The sequence below is a fragment of the Lactuca serriola genome, chromosome 7 (assembly GCF_051521515.1).
Source record: "Lactuca serriola cultivar US96UC23 chromosome 7, Lser_US96UC23_V15, whole genome shotgun sequence".
NCBI classification, from domain to species: Eukaryota; Viridiplantae; Streptophyta; class Magnoliopsida; order Asterales; family Asteraceae; genus Lactuca; species Lactuca serriola.
In genome coordinates, this window is record NC_136414.1 from 203,828,590 (window position 1) to 203,848,311 (window position 19,722).

Here is a 19,722-nt window from a genome sequence, read left to right on the forward strand (position 1 = left end):
GGTAGTTACGGTGTAGCTAAATGTCTCACAACCAGTTTCAACCAATTTACGTGAACTAAAAACTCATTTTTTCTTGTAAATGAAATAATTATACCTTTGAATAATTATATGTTTCTTCTGAAATGATAGTGTAGTTTTGTGACTCCCAAACTATACAAATTATAGTTTATCTTGTTTGTTTGTTGAGACTATTTATATGATCTTTTATATAAATACAAAGTTGTTATCTTGTCCAGTGTCAAAATGTAACCCACAAAATAATGAAATAACTAGAATGTACTTCTTATTGTTAGAAAAACTATATTTTGGTAGAAAGCTTCCAAAACCTTGTAGTTTTACAAATCATAATTTTTCTTATGATTTTATGACATGGATTATATTTTGTTTTTGTTAGTTTTGCATTTGAAAACTAATATATCAGAAATATTTGTATAAAAGGTAGTAACAACCATAACTCAAGCAAATAATATCTTATTTTCAACATAAAGATGAAACATTGCAGGTATTTGTGTGGTAAACCAGGTTTTACTTGTATTCCCCCCCCCTAAAGCTTAAAAACTCAAAAATGTGGGGGTATGAACTCACCTTGAGTGTGTTTGTGGGTGGTTTGAAGAAATGATTTGAAGATTTCCAAGCCTTAACAGTTGAACGGGGTTGATGTATCCTTTGAAGATGATATTACCCTAAGAGTTTTAACACATAATAATATGTGTAAATATGATGATACTAACATGATAGTTTATAAAAACATTAGATTAACAAGAAGCTTACCAAAATTCTAAGATCAAGCTTGGAGTATTTGAACTTCGGAGATCTAGACTTGATTCTTTGAGAGGAAATGGAGTTAACAAAAGGTAGTATGTGAATGGTGGATGATTTAAGGGGTGAGTTCAGCCTTAGACAAATTAAGAAAGTGGTGGGATATTTTCTTGGTTGTTTGCTCGAGAATTACATTGATAACTGTTGGGTATTAATTCTTATTGGAAAAGGGTGGAACATCAAGTCAAGAAGTCAACCCGCTTATCTACTTTTCCAACCGAAAAATCACTAGGAAACCACCAAAATCATGTGTGATTTCGGCCAATGCATCAACCGAAATCACATTGTGATTTCGGTCTTAAAGCAAACCAAAATCACATGTGATTTCGACCCATATGTCAACCGAAATCCCATGATCTTGGGGTCCTAGGCTGAAATCTCTAAAGCAAAGTGTAATTCATAATTTATGCTCTAACTATTTGAATTTTAAAGGCCCTTACAAGTATGATTATCAAAACATATATATTTACTTATACAAATAATGCCCTTTTGGATTTCAAAGTTTTATTGCAACAAAGTTACGTTGTGGGTACTTTTGTTTCATTTCTTTTTCCTGCTCCCAAGTGAATTCAGGTCCTCGCTTGGCATTCCAGTGGACCTTTACTAAGGGTATGCGGCTTTGTTTCATCCTTTTGACCTCCCTGTCAATGATTTCTATAGGTTCATCTATGAAGTGTAAACTCTCGTTTACCTCGATTTCCTCGAGTGGAACTACAAGAGTCTCATCGGATAGGCACTTCTTCAGGTTGGACACGTGGAAGGTGAGATGTACGTTACTGAGTTCTTGTGGTAGTCGAAGTTTATAAGTCACCGGGCCGATTCTAGCATGGATCTCGAATGGCCCGATATACCTTGGATTTAATTTCCCACATTTCCCAAAACGAATCATTCCCTTCCAAGGTGATACCTTCAACCGAATGCGGTCACCAACGTAGAATTCCAAGGGTTTTCATCGTGTATCAGTATTGCTCTTTTGTCGATCCCTAGATGCCTTTAATCATTTACGGATCTAAATGATCTTTTCCATAGTTTCTTGTATTATCTCCGGGTCGGTGAGTGTGCTATCAGGCACTTGCCTCTTTACTAGTTGTGTGTCACCCACTTCAGCTCAACACAGAGGTGATATGCAATTGCGTCCGTAGAGGGCATCGAATGACGTGACTTTGATGCTAGTGTGATAGTTATTATTGTATGAGAATTCGACGAGTGGTAAGTGGGTATCCCATTCCTTACCAAATTCTATCACATATGCTCTCAACATTTCTTTAAGCGTCTGAATGGTCCTTTCACTTTACCCGTTATTCTGAGGGAGATAAGTTGTACTCATGTCGAGTTTTGTCCCCAAGGACTTCTGTAGGGACTGCCAAAACCGCAAGGTGAATCTACTCTCTCTGTAGGAGACGATGGATATTGGCACCCCATGTAGTTGCATGATTTATTTAATGTACATCCTGGTTAACCTGTCAACGATCACCCAGATGGTGTCAAGTCCACCCGTCATCTTGGGCAACTTGGTTATGAAGTCCATGGTTATACGTTCCTACTTCCACTTGGGTATGTCCGATTGTTGAAGCAAACCTGAGGGCTTTTGATATTCTACCTTGACCTTCGCACAAGTCAGGCACTTTCCCACATAGGTAGCGATCTCTGCTTTCATGTTTGGCAACCAATAAAGTTTCTTGAAGTCCGCATACATCTTGTCTGAACCGGGATAAAAGGAGTATTTGTCTTGCGAGCCTGATTTATGAAAACGTCTCTGTACCGGCCAAATTTCAGTGTCCAGATTCGATTCGTGAGATAATAAGCCCTGTCTTCCTTAACTTCAAGGTTTTTGTCCATTCCCTATAAGGCCTCTCCTGCGACGTTCTCGGGTTTCAAGGCTTCTAAATGCGCCTCCTTGATTTATGTGGAAAGGTGTGAATGGATGGTTATGGTTAACGATTTTACTCGATATCCCGAGTATTCTTTCCGACTTAGGGAGAATGCTACTACGTTGGCCTTTCCCGGGTGATAACGAATTTCTCATTCGTAGTCATTTAGCAGTTCAACCCATCGTTGTTGTCTCATGTTGAGCTCCTTTTGATTGATAATGTGTTGAAGGCTCTTATGGTCTGTGAAGATGGTGCATTTGGTACCGTACAGTTAGTGTCTCCAGATTTTTAGGTCGAATACCACTGCCCCTAGTTTGAGGTCGTGCGTGGTGTAATTTACCTCATCAGTCTTGAGTTGTCTTGAGGCATAGGCGATGACCTTTCCTCTTTGCATAAGCACACATCCTAGGCCCTGCTTAGATGCATCACAGTAGACCACAAAGTCTTCGGTCCCTTCTGGGAGGGACAAGATTGGAGCACTACACAGGGCTTGTTTAAGCATTTGGAAGGTGACTTCTTGTTTATTCTCCTAGCTGAAGGTCACTCCCTTATGAGTCAAGGTAGTGATTGGCTTTGCGCTCTTAGAGAAGTTTTGTATGAATCTTCGATAGTAGCCAACAAGGCCCAAAAACTGGCATATCCCCGTCGGTGTTCTAGGTGTTACCCAGTTTTCAATCGCCTTGACTTTGGTAGTGTCCACGTGTATCCCTTCCTTGCTGACTACGTGCCCCAAGAAATCTATTTTTCGAATCCAGAACTTGCATTTTGAGAACTTTACGTACAACTTTTCTGCCCTTAACGTCTCCAAGACTTGTCGTAGATGCTGACAATGTTCTTCCTTACTTCGTGATTAGATTAATATGTCATCGATGAATACTATCACAAATTATCAAGATAAGGCGGCACACACGGTTCATTAGGTCCATGAGCACTGTAGGTGCGTTAGTCAAGCCAAAGGGCATCACTACAAACTCGTAGTAACCGTAGCGAGTTCTGAATGTCGTCTTAGGAATTTCTTCCTCCTGAATTCGCAATTGATGGTACCTCGACCATAGATCAATCTTTGAGAATTTGCTCGATCCTTGCAGTTGATCGAATAAGTCGTCGATTCGAGGTAGGGGTAACGGTTCTTGATAGTGAGTTTGTTCAGTTCTCGATAGTCTATACACATGCGGAAAGATCCATCCTTTTTTACGAATAATACCGATGCTTCCCAAGGTAATAAGCTTGGTCTAATAAATCCTTTGCTCATCAGCTCGTTCAATTGACTGGACAGTTCATGCATTTCAGCCGGTGCTAAGCGGTGGATCCAGGGATCAAGTCGATCCTGAACTTGACTTGGCGTACGAGTGGTATTCCCAGAAGGTCTTCTGGAAATACATCGGGAAATTTACAAACCTCGGGAATATCTTTGATGTATCTCACCTCTCGTTTCTCATCCACCACGTGGGCTAAGAAGGTGTGGTATTCCATGCGTAGATACTTTTGAACCTTGATGCAGGAGATGATTTGTAGATTCATGTCGGGTTTGTCACCATAAATGACGAGGGATTTGCTATTTGGTAGGTTAAGGCGAACGACCTTTTCATAACACAAAATATCGGCATGGTAAGGACTTAACCAATCCATGCCAACGATAACATCAAAGCTACTTATTGTGAACGACATTAGGTCGATTCGGAAGGAATGATTGCTTAGAGTTAGTGCACATCCTATGAATACATCTTTAGTGCTTTGTGTCTTTCCGTTAGCCATTTCTACGGTGAATGTTTCATTTAATGACTAGGGTTTCTGTTTGAGTAAGTGTTTAAATTGGTGGCTCACGAAACTTTTCTCCGCATCACTATCGAAAAGTATGCATGCGTATGAGTTATTTAGGAGAAACGTACCAGTAACCACAGTGGGATCCCTCATGGCCTCCTTATGCCCCATCTTTACAACCCTACCCATGCCTCCACTATTTCTGTTCTGTACCTTCGGGTAGTCCCTTTTGAAATGCCCGGTCTCACCGCAACCATAGCATACGTGACTCCCCCCAGCATTAGTGGCTTGGGTCGTTTGTTGTGCCGGTGCTTTGCAGAAACAGACTGTGTGCCCCTTCTTGTTGTAATTTTTACATTGCATTTCTCAGCAGGGTCCATGGTGGTGGTAGCTGCACTTGTTGCATTTTGGAAGAGTCCCAACATATTGCTTGGCTGGCGCAGGGGCGGTGATGGCATGGACAGCCACAGTTTTTTGCTTCTTGGCTGGGTCTTGAATGGATTGGCCTTTATTTTCGTTCCAAAATTTCCTCTTGTTGTCACCTCCTTTTGACTTTCTGCGCATGGGGGTTATGATGCCTTGACGAATTCCCTTATCAATAAGAGTTTGTGCTAGACGCTTGGCATTGTCAAGGGTGCTTAGGTTGGCGGATATGACCATCCCGTGGATCTGAGGGGATAGACCCTAAATGTAACGTGCCACTTTCTTGTCCTCTGGAGTGACCATTCCCGGTCATAAGGTTTCCAGTTCGTTAAAGCAAGCAGTGTAAGTGGAAATGCCATAGCCCTTCATGGAGTGTTCCCACAACTCCTGTTCTAATTTCTGCATCTCGCTCCTTGGACAATATTCCTCGAGCATCATTGCCTTCAGGTCCTCCCAACTCATAGAGTTGGCAACAACTAGAGTCAAAGTTGTAATGTGGCTGTTCCACCATGACAAGGCTGAGTCTGCAAATGTAAATGGGGCATATTTGACATTGAACTCATCTGGCCAGGTGCAGATTTTTCAGATAGACTCAGTTTTCTCGAACCATATTGTCAAAGTAACAACCCCTTCGTCACCATGATACGTCATGGGCTTGTAGTTCATCAATTCTTTGTATGAGCAAATTCACTGGTGCCCTTAGTTTTCTCCCCGATTGGAACTGTCCGTCTCGTTTCCGCTTCCGTTGTTGTTACTGCTGATTTGGGCCACAACGGATGTTATGGCAGTCTGTAATGCAATGCCTTATTTTGTATATGTAGAGGTGGTGGCAATCGTGGGGCTGTTGGTGTGTTGTTCTTGTGCCTGTTTGACTTCCTTGGTGGCAGAATGACGATAAGTGTTTGATAAGAGTTATGAATCGGGCATTACCGTAATGCAATGCCTTATTTTGTATATGTATCAAGTCTAGTTGTTATTGAATTTTGCAAGCAATTCATAATGAAATTTACTATAACAAGTAAGCAATTGCATAAAAAATAGCAACATCCAATGAAATAAAAATGCATACCCATTTCATTGATAAATTTGGTACTAGTACATAGTTTTTGAAAAATTTGACTTTTAAGAAGGTCTACATGAAAGAGTAGCGCCAACGCTTACTCGTAAAATGAAATCAAGCCATGAGTAATATATTTCCTACTCACGGCGGGTAGTCTCCTATGGGTCGTAGGATGAAGTCATGGAAGCCTTCATCTCTGCTATCCGGCGCTCAACTGCAATCACCCTCTCTTCGAGGGTCATATGCCTCTCCTAATACTTTCTCACTTCCGCTCGAGTGGTGGTAAGGTCCTCATGGAAACTGTCAGTGAGGTGAAATACTCGGGGAGTACTCTCTCTCCAGTAATCGATCCTGTGTGTCAGTGGCCTCAACAGCGATCCCTAGCTCCAAGATCCGATTTGCCAACGCCCTAGTCTGATCTCCGAGGTGTGTGATTCGCTGAACCATAGCAGGCAGGGCCCTATCTGCCGGTCCTCCATGACTAAGGTTATGAAAACCTCGCTCCATGCCATATGGAGAGCGCTAATGTTGTTGCCTGCTCCACCTATCCAGGTCCTCCGGCCAATGGGTCGTGGGTCCCTAGTAACGTAGTCGGCTTGCGGGAACTCAGGAGATGTAAGGAGAATTTATGACTTTGGACTCTGCATCCGAGTCCTCCTCTTCCTCTTCCTCGTCTTCTTCTACCTCCTCCTCTAGATCGTCTTTGGTTTCTTCTCAATTAGTTCCTCAGGATCCTCTTCGATCCACCCACCATTTCCCTAGTTAAGGAAATAGGGGTCTCCGAGCATGTGAAATCCCACCATGACGTATGTGCAAGAATAGAGATATGAGAAATACATGAAAGGCTTAAGTGTATGATTCTGTAACATTTCTAAAATACTCCTATAGTATTTTAATCTTTATGTTTGATTCTATAGTTCCTTGGTATTTAGGGTTGGTAAGTTTTAGATTTGTTGCCCACTAGGATCATTCCTAAACACATGTTGGTCATATATCGTATAAATATAGTTGATCAGACTATATTTATCCCATATATGATTAAATAACTATCTAGGCTTAATCGTAGCGTGTAACTCCTCTAAATACTAGTTAGATGGTTATTATCATGACATTGTTTCTAGTATGTATGCATGTACTTATACTTTTTAGAAAAATAAAATACTATTATACTTTAAAAGTATACTTCTTAGAGTGTTTTAACCCCATTGTATTTATAGTTGTATATCTTAAATGGTTTGATATACTTAGTTCACTATAAATAATGCTCTGATACCAATTTGTCACACCCCCAAACCAGAACGGTGGAAACGTCTAGCGGCGGTTGACTTTGATGTACAATATCATAACAATTGAATAGTAGCGATCAAAGAATGACAACCATTATATTGAATATTTAATAAGTTTACATTGTGCTCAAAATATTGTTTACATGATATCGAATGCATATGGCAAAAGTAAATAACGTGATGCGACGACGTCCCATCCACCAAAAACTCTTGTGGTTACCTATTTATTGATTTCATGAGAATACAAGTGATTTTGAAAAGTGTGAACAATTAATTTGGTGAGTTCATAAGCATTTTGTATGAGATAGATTTTGTAACTGTTTCATGTAAAATGGTAGTGTATACTTCCATAAAATCCAATATTTTCTTGATAAGTGAGCTGTAAGTCTTAATCCAAAGACTAAAAATGTAAGTAATTTTGTACTGGAAAATAGTGTTATGAAGTTTTATATTTATATAAAACTACTTGGAAGTATGTTAACCCTTAAACTAAATGTTTTGTCAGTACCCTATGTGAGTTATTATAACTATACTAATGCGACTAGTTGGCGTGAACGGCGTTCTTCAGGCGTCGGAACTGTTACGACATTTGTCACCCCAGACTTGCAGGTCTAACTGTAGCTAATAGTTTAGGTGTGGAGTTGTTAATCCCGTATAGATCTATACTAAAGTGTCACACTCTCCCTACAAGAGATTCTCCTTATAATGCAGGACTTAATGTGTACTCTAGTAGTTACGGTGAAACTATATGTCTCACAACCAGTATCAACCGATTTACGGTGAACTAAAAACTCCTTTTTTCTTGTAAATGAAATAATTATACCTTTGAATAATTATATGTTTCTTTTGAAATGATAGTATATTTTTGTGACTCCCAAACTATACAAATTATAGTTTATCTTGATTGTTTGTTGAGACTATTTATATAATCTTTTATATAAATACAAAGTTGTTATCCTGTCCAGTGTCAAAATGTATGGTCAAAACATCATATTTTGGGAGATAACCCACAAAATAGTGAAATAACTAGAATGTACTCCTTGTTGTTAGAAAAAATATATATTGGTAAAACGCTTCCAAAACCTTGTAGTTTTACACCTCATAATTTTTCTTACGATTTTATGACATGGATTATATTTTGTTTTTGTTAGTTTTGCATTTTAAAACTAATGTATCACAAATATTTGTATAAAAGCTAGTAACAACCATAACTCATGCAAATAATATCTTATTTTCAACATAAGGATGAAACAATGCAAGTATTTGTGTGGTAAACCAAGGATGAAACATTTATGCAATATAATAAAATGATAATTAAGATTGTAAGTGAAAAAAATACAATATAATTACTTAAATTAAAATGTAACTTGTTTAACAACAATATTCTCAAAGTTTAAAATAAAAATGTTTTCAACAATTCTAAATGGCCTATTGTGCTTCTTTTGCATCCTACTATGCTTGTTTTGTTGAAACTTCATCAAAATTCTACAATATATAATTATACATTCCTTGTGAATTGGTTAGCCATTGAAAGGTGAAACATGTTCCATTATATCATCTGCAATGATGAGTCAAATTTATTAGTCATTGTTCATAAAGCACATAAATAACAAACAAAACTAATGTCTTATGCATATATTTAAACCCATTATGGATACCACCACCACCCTATCGAAAAAGATTAGCAAGAATTGAATATGATTCGTACCTATAAAAGCTTCAGGCGAAGCTTATTTTCCTTGCACATTTATACCTAGATGCCTAAATATTAACCTGAATGTATATTGAAAAAAAAAACCTTATCACTTCTCAGTAAACGTCCATGTGACAGTAAATTGTTACATAAATGGTATGTTTGACAGTTAACTGCTACATAAATGGTTTCTGTAACTGTAAACTGTCACAGGGACCATTTATGTAATAGTTTGCTGTTGTCGGGACCTTTTTGGCAACAATTTCACTCAATTTTTAATATTAAAAACTGAAAGAAAAAAAATAAAGTATACCATGTTATCAAAGTGAATTAGCTTGTCTATCTCATTGAACCACGAATATGCACATTAGTATTCAAAGTTATCTCTAGTTGTCCACATATACATGTAGCTGTTAGATAAATAAAGTTCTGATTATAACATTGCACTCCAATATAACCTGTAAAGAAGTTAAGAAAATAGGAAAATTAAGTGTTTTAAAATCCATTTTACCTATGGAAAGATCCCATCAGTCTTTGAATTGATACCTATTTTGGGGAAAAAAACATGTACAACGAATCCAATTAAAAAAATACTCGTAGGATAAAAAACATTAACATGCAAAATAGTTGAACTTTACACTACTTCAATCTTGAAGTCACTTTTCAAAATAGTAGCAAATATTTTCAATATGAGATATGAATATCATGCATGAAACTACACGTTATGGTTCATATTTGATAAATACATTGCCAGTGTTGCATGAAGCTGCTACTTGAATAGACCTTTTATCTTCTTCTTCTAGCTTCTCCATCTCGTACAATTGAACATTTTATGTCTCTCCTTTTGTATTATATTAAATATCACATGCTCAATTCCACATTATCATTCTTAAATTTCAGGGTACTCTACTCGTAGCTAATTAAGGGTTAAGTCTATACCTAAATGGGAGCTCCAGCAAACCAAAAATCATGAATCAACAAACCATGTTTCCTCGATTCAAAGGCATACAAACCAAACCAGTCCAATTGCGCTAGTTCATGTCCCATAAGATACAAATTAAGTTTCAAACTGAGAAGAAAGCCATAAATTAGAGAAAATTGATCTCTTTTGCAGTCTACCAATGTTGCCTTCGTTTGAAAAAACAATTGAATTCCTAAAGTTTCAAGTTCAAAAAACATGGAAAACAAACAAACACACATATTCACCCAAATTAGTCAAAAGTCGACACATATACACACAGATTAGTCAAACGCCAATATATAATCCATGTTTGATTTACCTAATTCTCGATTTCGTTAAATCCCTATCAACAATTACAGTTAATAATCCAATCAGGTAATCTGTGAAAAAATCTAATCATACCTCCAAATATACCATAAGGATCGAGAGTAGATGAAGGAAGCTAAACATAGATGAGACAGGAAAACAAATGATTTCGTTGAAAGGTGGTCACCGACGTATCCCAACTCCTGATGTGGCTTCTTTTAACACAATCGCCGGTGTTAGAGGTGACAACCGCGACGAGGGACCGATGGTGATTGAGTGATGACAAGTATTGTCAATAAGTGGGTGAAGGTAACAGGGGTGAGCGACGAAGGAGAATGGCAGAAGAGGGAGAATGGTGGACGAGATTTAGCTATCAATTTTGCCCTAAACATTTTGTTTTTTGGTATCTAAAAATATTTAGGAGTAAAAGTGGGGAAAATAGGAGGGAACCAAAAAAAATTGATTCTTAAAGTCTATAGTGTCACAACAAAATACGTGCCACTAAAACACATCCTATAGCGGCACAAATATATTTTGCCACTAAAAACTTGTGCCACTAAATGTAATTTTATTTATAGTGTTGGAGGATTTGAACTTGGGAGATATAGACTTGATTCTTTGAGATGAAATGGAGTTAACAAAAGGTAGTATGTGAATGGTGGATGATTTACGGGGTGATTTCGGCCTTAGATAAATAAAGAAAGTGATGGGATATCTGCTTGGTTGTTTGCTGGACAATTACCTTGATAACCGTTGGGTAATAATTCTTATTGGAAAAGGGTGAAATATCAAGTCAAGAAGTCAACCCCTTTATCTACTTTTCCCACGGAAAACTCACTAGGAAACCACCAAAATCATGTGTGATTTCGGCCAATGCATCAGCCGAAATCACATTTTGATTTCGGTATTAAAGCAAACTGAAATCACATGTGATTTCGACCCATGTGTCAACCGGAATCCCACGATCTTGGGGTCCTAGGCCAAAATCTTTAAACCAAAGTGTAATTCGTGATTTATGCTCTATCTATTTGACTTTTAAAGGCCCTTACAAGTATGATTTTCAAAGCATATATATTTACTTATACAAATAATGCCCTTTTGGCTTTCAAAGTTTTATTGCAACAAAGTTACGTTATGGATTCACTTATACATAGTTACAATTTAGACCTTGCTTGATCCATGATTTTCCAGTTGTTACAACCATTTCCTCGGTTTGATTTCTAACACACCCGAGAGTGTGCCTGAATCCCTCAAACCAAGGCTCTGATACCAACTTGTAACAGCCCAAAATCCAGGTAAATTTTTTCATTTAATAATTAGAGATCTCATTCATAGTCGTTTTCCAAAAATCCCATTACATAACCCATTGTTCAAAAGATCAGAGTATCCGAAAAAACTAGTACGGAAATACTAGAGAGTGCACGTTGTGCCATCAAGTTGGACCATTGCCCTTAGAACCAAAACTACATGAAACACCCAACAAAACTGTAAGCACACACTTAGTGAGTTTCCCAAAATACACAAAGAACATAGCCACATAATGCCATGCACATATACACATAAATCTGCCACTGACTCCCTCTATGGTCTTTAACCGGTATCTTATGGGCTACCCCTATGGTCTTATACCCAAGGGTCATGGGCTCCCCCTCATGGTCGTACAAAGTACCATGGGCTCTCCTATGGTCTTTATGTAAATCAATACATACCAAATAACAAACCATTGCATATTCAACCATAGAAGTCTCATATCAAGTAATGGGTCGGCGTTGGTTCCTTCGACCCATTGGTATAGTGAGAAGACTCACCTCAGTCTACTAAAGACAGAAGCTACTCGACTACTAGCCCAAAATCTTACACTAAACAATATATAAGTAATCCTAGTTAGTATTATGGCATAACCTAAACATGAGCCTAAAAGTTCTAAGTCCAAGTCCCTTCATAATGCCCTAAAGGCCTTTCCTTCACTAATGGGCCTAGCATTAAAATCCAATTCTACATTGGGCCACAAGGCCCAAAAGGCCCAACATGCCAACCTTGGCCTAAATGAAAAATTCAAGCCCAAACACTTAGGGCCCAAAGGTTCGAAATCCACCTAAGGCCCAAGACTTCCTGAGAGTGTACGCCCAACATACCTCTTCTGTATGCTTAGCGTACTGAGCTAAGGGGTTATACGCACAACGTACAGCATAGTACGCCCAACGTACAAACCGTCCATGCACAAAAGTCTTTTAAGTGCTTAATGCTTAAGAACTCAATGTCTAACTTCATATATGAGTCTATTAAGATGTACTAGGACATAAAGTTGGCAATTTTATGCCCTTGCATGCCACATGGGTCCCCAATACTTCATTTCTCCCATTAAGACCACTTTTGAGACCTTATATTCATGCATGGTCTCAATACAACCTTCAAGATGGCATCTTTATACATCAAGCATGCTCATGGAGATTAGATCTAACAATCCTAGTCTCTGGAGTTTCTAAACTCACAAGAAAGGGTCCAAGAACAAAAAAATGACTTCATAACAAAACCCTTACTCAATCTAGCAAAAGAGATGGCAAGGTCATGACTTTTTACCTCTACAAGTTCCTCAAGATGAACTAGACGTAGGATCAAGAAGCTCAATTACATCCAAGGCTTGGTCACCACCTTCGTTTTCTTAAACATCCTCTAGAAAAGTCACGAAACACATATTTAAGCTCAAACCTCACAAGTTCTTGCAAAAAAGGGTTTAAGGACAAAATGAGGCTATGGAGGCTGATTAGGGTTTGGTCCAAATGATATAAGGTTGTTTAAATAAGCTGCAAGTCAAGAAATTAGGGTTTTAGTCATCTTCCACGTACGCCCCACGTACCTTCTCGTACGCCTAACGTACGAGCCTCAACCACTCGATGCGCACACACGCGTACGCTAAGCGTACCTAAATGTACGCCCAATGTACAGAATGATCCTTTTTGCCAAAAATGAAATACTTGAGGGTTAATAATGGAATACCTAGATTGGATTGTTAAAAAAAGTTGATGAAAAATACATATGTGAAAATCTCTCATGGAAAGAGATACGGGTTAGTGGGACCCAACGGAAAGGGAAAGTTAACTCTCTTAAAGCTTCTAGCTTGGAGAAAGATTCATGTTCCCAAGAACATAGACATTCTTTTAGTTGAACAAGAAATAGTTGGTGATGAAAAAACTGCCCTTCAAGCTATAGTTGCAGCAAATGATGAGTTGTTTAGCTAAGACAAGAATCACCTGAGTGCAAAAATGGAAATAAAGTCGATGATACCAGAGAAAAACTCGCTGATTTATACGAAAAGTTACAGATAATGGGTTCAGATGCTACTGAAGCACAAGCTTCCAAGATTCTTTCTAGGTTAGGGTTCACAAAAGCTATGCAAATTCATGCCACAAGATCGTTCAGTGGTGGGTGGCGTATGTGTACCTCATTGGCTCATGCCCTTTTTGTGCAACCCACTTCATTATTACTAGATGAACCCACAAACCATCTTGAGCTAAGGGTTGTTCTTTGGCTAGAAAAGAGACAATTTTCGTTTATCTGATGAGGATGCTCGGATTGATATGAGGACACATGTCACGATTGTAGGTGATTTGAATCCGACTGAAGGTGAAGTGAGGAGAAGTCAGAAGCTAATAATCGAGAGATACTCACAACATTTTGTTGAATTGTTGACCACGGGTGAAACCCCGGTTCAGTATCTACTCTGGTTACATCCGGAACAAGATGGGTTTACCAAGCAAGAAGCGGTTCGTGCTAAACTTGGTAAATTTGGGTTGCCAAGTCATAATTATCCGACACAAATTGCTAAATTGCCAGGGGGACAAAAAGCACGTGTTGTTTTTACATCGATCTCGATGTCAAAACCGCATATTTTCTTGCTTGATGAGCCGACAAATCGTTTGGATATGCAGGGTATTGATGCACTCGCGGATGCGCTTGATGAGTTTAGTGGTGGGGTTGTTCTTGTGAGTCATGACTCGAGGTTAATTTCTATGGTTTGTGATGATAAAGAGAATAGTGAGATTTGGGTTGTGGATAATGGGATTGTGGACAAGTTTGAGGGGAGTTTTGAGGAGTATAAAGAGGAGCTTCAGAAGGAGAATAGAGCTGAGGTTGACAACAGATTGATGTGATACGTACCTACATCTGTATATTGTATTACACAAGAACAAATCTTTTTGACTATTTTCATGTCTATATATGTTCTTCTCTCATTGCCTTTTTAGTTGTAATTGCTTTTACTTGAATCTCTGATATTTGATGTTCATTTGCATGGAACTCGAAGGAAACTTCATTATAAAAGGAGCATTTCTTTGGCGCACCATATGGTTATATACTGCACTTTCATATAGAGATTTTTTAGGCCTCTATTAAATATGCGTTTTTGAATGTTTTAAGTATTTGATTGTCTCTCTTTGCGAATTGGTTTTTGATAATACCTAAGTTTTGCTTATGTTGAACATGTAACACCCCGACTCCCAGGTATAAGTTATAAAACCTTATATATATATATATATATATATATATATATATATATATATATATATATATATATATATATATATTGTGTGTGTGTGTGTGTTTATGGACCTACTCGATGATTTGGTTGCCCCAACTCGTCGTGTAGAGGCGGGTTATACCGCATGGATTATTAGACTTACTCAGTGAGTCGGAGGACCTTGACTCGACGAGTAGGAGCTGGAAAATGAAACCCTAATTTCTTTGGTTTTGTACCCTATTTAAAGGGTCATTAGTGTCACACCCCGGCCGTCGGCGGAAACACGGGGCGGTGTAATGTCATTTCTCGTATCATAGTTATCAACTTCCTGAAAACACATGCATTTAAAAACATACATCAACATAAAGTTGGTGAGTTCACCAGTTTTGACTCCATATAAAAATAACACTTTTTCTCAGTTCAAAAGTTTAGTTTTGAAAGTATCATTTTGACTCTCAAACATTTAGTATATATATCCTAGCATTAATGGTTTACTTACCAAATAAGTATATACCTATAAGTCTTAGATATATTATAAATATAAATGTTTGTAATTCCATACAAACTAAGTTGGTACGTATAAATCTTATTTCAATTCTATACGAGTTAAACCGCTACGTATAAATCTATTTCAATTCTATACGAGTAAAAACATTACGTAAATCTATTTCAATTCTATACGAGTAAAAATTCTACGTATAAATCTATTTCAATTATATACGAGTATGTGTGCTAGGTATAATTATCTGCTTAATATAAGTAATACCTAGGGTATAAGTAGGGAAACCTATACTTAACACCAATACTTGTATAACGACGAAGTACAATGTTTCTAACAAGTTGCTACCATTAGCTTGTAACCGCTGCTTGAATACAAAACCTCTGACAAAACACACTCATAATTTACCATGAAAAACAATACACTTATGATTTACCATGAGAAACAATACCGCACGCCTCATCGAAGCCGGAACAATAACAAATAAAAGGAGCGGATCGTCACTCGCTTGTTTGGGTTGTAATTAACAACCACAAGTAGGGTCGTTAACCCATATCTTATTCATACACGACTTCCTCGCTCACACGGGATTCACGATTACAGGTCAGAGGACTTCCACTAAGATCCCCAATCTTAGTTGATGAATACAATTACTCATGTAGACTTCAACGGCTTACTATAGCTCTAACAACCAAAGCATTTTCGTTTCTAAAACCCTAAGTTACTAGACTATGCTTTTAAACATTACTCCTAACTTCATAATATTTAGGCAGTATAACAGCTATAACTTGAAGTAATACCAAGTTTTTATCTTGACTTAAAACCAATAACAACAACAACATATAACATACCAAGTTGTATCTTGTCATAAAACTAACAATAACAACATATAGCATACCAAGTTTTATCTTGACATAAAACCAATAATAGCAACATACTTTATAAATTAACATATAGAACTTCCGAATATAACTTCGGAACTATATCGCACACAACATATATATTGAATCCTAAGTATAACTCAAGATCTACATTAGTATAATAACATGCTAACAAGTTGATAATAGTTGTATATATTCAAAATATTATATTTAGAATAACTATATCCTGGTTAATATAACTATCTACGTTGATACTAATATACCATCATATAGACATAATAGTGATGTATATACAATATTTAGCATGTGTTTTCCCCCGAAAATATTAGAAAATGGGGCAGTGAAACTCACCATAGTAGCATGATCTATAGAATCTAAACGATCAGAGACTCATTGTAGTCAGGCTTGGAAGGAAAACAGCCTTCGGAAATGAGAGAGAATGAAAGGAGAAGGTGTAAGTATTGAATAAGCTTTGATCGCTATTTATAGGGTGTTCTGGGGCCATTCACGTCGTGAACATGATAGGTTCATGTCGTGAACTTCCATGAGTCATCCCATATCCTTAACGTGTGTTTTCTAGCTCCGATTAGTGTCTGTTGACTTCTCACGTTGTGAATTTTTGGTGCTCACATCATGAGTTCAGTCAAATTAGGGTTTCTGACACCTGCATCTTCGGAAGGCCATAACTTTTGCATGCGAACTCCGTTTTTGACATTCATTATATCCACGCATAGGTATTTACGAGTACTACAACTCTCTTTCAGACTCCAATTGCTAATTATAAGTCTATGTTAAATTCCTCTTATTATAGATATTTATAGTGTTCGGTTTATCATAACTTCTTCACGCGAAGTCAGATTTGGACATTCTCTATATTTTTGAAATCGTATGGAAGTATACTTTGAGTTGTATCATAAATTATGTATGAAATTTCACACTTTAACATGAATTACATAGTAGGTTTATCACATTACTAGTTTGACGAAATCACATTACCTAATTGACATAATCACATGTGATTGTTTATTGACCTATTTTGACCGGCGTTACATTCTACCCCCGTTAGAATAATTTTGTCCCGAAATTTATGTTGTGGATGGGGTTTTTGTTAAATAGTTGGGATTTTTGTTTCATCTGATCTTCACATTTCCAAGAAAATCTAGGTCCTCGTATAGAGTTCCATCAAACTTTCATTATGGAAATACGACTTTGATTTAATCATTTGACTTCTCGATCCATGATCTCGACAGGTTCTTCTACAAAGTTGAGTTTGGTATTGACTTGTATCTCATTGAGAGGTACAACAAGAGTGTCATCGGATAGACATCTTTTGAGATTTGATACATGAAAAACATTGTGTACATTACTTAGCTCTTGAGACAACTTGAGTTGGTATGCGACAAAACCAATTCTTGCTAGAATTTCAAAATGCCATATATACCGTGGATTTAGTTTGCCTCGTTTCCCGAATCGAATCACGTCCTTCCAAGGAGAGACCTTTAACATTACTCCATCTCGAACTTGGAATTCTAAAGGTTTATGCCTTACGTCAGCATAGCTCTTTTGACGATCACATGCAGACTTTAATCGATCCTTAATTTGCACGATCTTTTCAGTTGTCTCGTTGGTTATTTCTAGCTTGGAACATAAGGTACCACCTATATGTTCTCTGGCCATTTACGTATCTCCAACTTCTGCCCAACATATTGGGGAACGAAATTTTCGTCCATAAAGAGACTCAAACAGTACAACCTTGATGCTGGTGTGATTACTATTGTTGTAGGAAAACTCAATTAATGGTAAATGAGTATCCCATCCATTTCCAAAGTCAAATACACAGGCTCGGAGCATATCTTCTAAAGTCTGAATGGTTCTCTCACTCTGACCATCAGACTGTGGATGGTAAGTTGTACTCATATCTAGACGTGTTCCTAAGGATTTTTGTAGAGATTGCCAAAATCGTGAAATAAATCTACTATCTCGGTCAGAAATAATAGAACTTGGAACTCCATGCAATCTAACAATTTCCTTAAGATAAACTCTAATCAACTTCTCCATCTTGTCGTTCTCTTTAATCAGTAAGAAATGAGCAGACTTAGTCAATCTATCGACTATTACCCAAATAGTTTCGAACCCACTAGGAGTTTTAGGTAACTTAGTGATGAAGTCCATTGATATCTGCTCCCATTTCCATTCAGGTATTTCTGGTTGTTGAAGTAAACTTGAAGGCGTTTGATATTCTGCCTTTACTCTAGAACAAGTCAAGCATTGGCTCACATAAGTAGCAACTTCAGCCTTCATGTTTGGCTACCAATAATGTACTTTTAAATATAAGTAAATTTTGTCGGAGCCTGGATGCATGGAGTATCTGGACTTGTGGGCTTCTTCTAAGACCAAGTCCCTGACTCCACCGAACATAGGCGTCTAAATACAGTTCATAAAGTGGCGCGTTCCATCATCTGTTTGTATAAGTTGCTTTTCCATTCCTCACAAAGCTTCGTTCTTGATGTTTTCTTCTTTTAGAGCCTCAACTTGAGCTTCTCTAATTTGTGCAGAAAAGTTAGAATGGGTATTTATGGTTAATGCTCGTACCCAATGGGGTTTAATATATTCTTTCAGGCTCAAGGCATCTGCTACCATGTTTGCCTTTCCGGGATGATAACGAATCTCACATTTGTAATCATTTAACAATTCGACCCATCTTCGTTGTCTCATATTAAGATCTTTTTGGTCGTAGATGTGCTGGAGACTCTTGTGGTCGGTAAAAATAGTACACTTAATACCGTATAAGTAATGTCTCCATATTTTTAGTGCAAAAACTACAGCTCCCATCTCAAGATCATGGGTAGTGTAATTATTCTCATGCACCTTAAGTTGTCGTGATTCGTAGGCGATAACTTTTCCTCTTTGCATCAACACACATCCCAATCCTCGATTTGATGCGTCGCAGTATACGACGAAATCTTCTATCCCAACTGGAAGGGATAGGATTGGTGCACTACACAACATTTGCTTTAGTTTCTGAAAGGCAGCTTCTTGCTTGTCTTCCCAGTTGAACTTCATATCCTTCTGGGTTAGTGTTGTAAGTGGCTTGGCTACCTTGGAGAAATTCTCTATGAATCTATAGTAGTAGCCAAAAAGCCATAAGATATGACGCACTTCTGTTGGCGTCTTCGATGCTTCCTAATTCTTAACTGCTTTAATCTTGGAAAGGTCATCATGAATCCCTTTTGTTGCGAACCACATGCCATAAAATTGTACTTCTCTAATCCAAAATTCATATTCGGAGAATTTGGCGTCCAACTTTTCTTTTCTTAGTAGTTCCAAGATTATTCGCAAGTGTTGACGGTGTTCTTCCCTGGTTCATGAATACATCAATATATCATCTATAACTACTATCATGAATTTATCCAAGTACGGTTTGTAAACACTATTCAAGAGATCCATGAACACTGCTGCAACGTTGGTCAATCCAAAAGGCTTAACTAGGAACTCATAATGATCATACCGAGTCCTAAATTTTGTCTTCAGAACATCATCTTCTTGTACTCTGAGTTGATGGTATCCTCATCTGAGATCTATCTTGAATCTTCTAGAATCTTCAGGTGTTTTACTCTATCAACCACCGTATCCTAGTTTAGTTGTG

At 37.6% G+C, this 19,722-nt stretch overlaps 1 pseudogene; it reads left to right on the forward strand.

The window, feature by feature from the left end:
* The window catches only part of LOC145064737 (ABC transporter F family member 4 pseudogene), a 43,609-nt pseudogene extending 29,278 nt beyond the window's left edge, over positions 1-14,331 (forward strand).
* Positions 14,332-19,722: the final 5,391 nt, after the last annotated feature.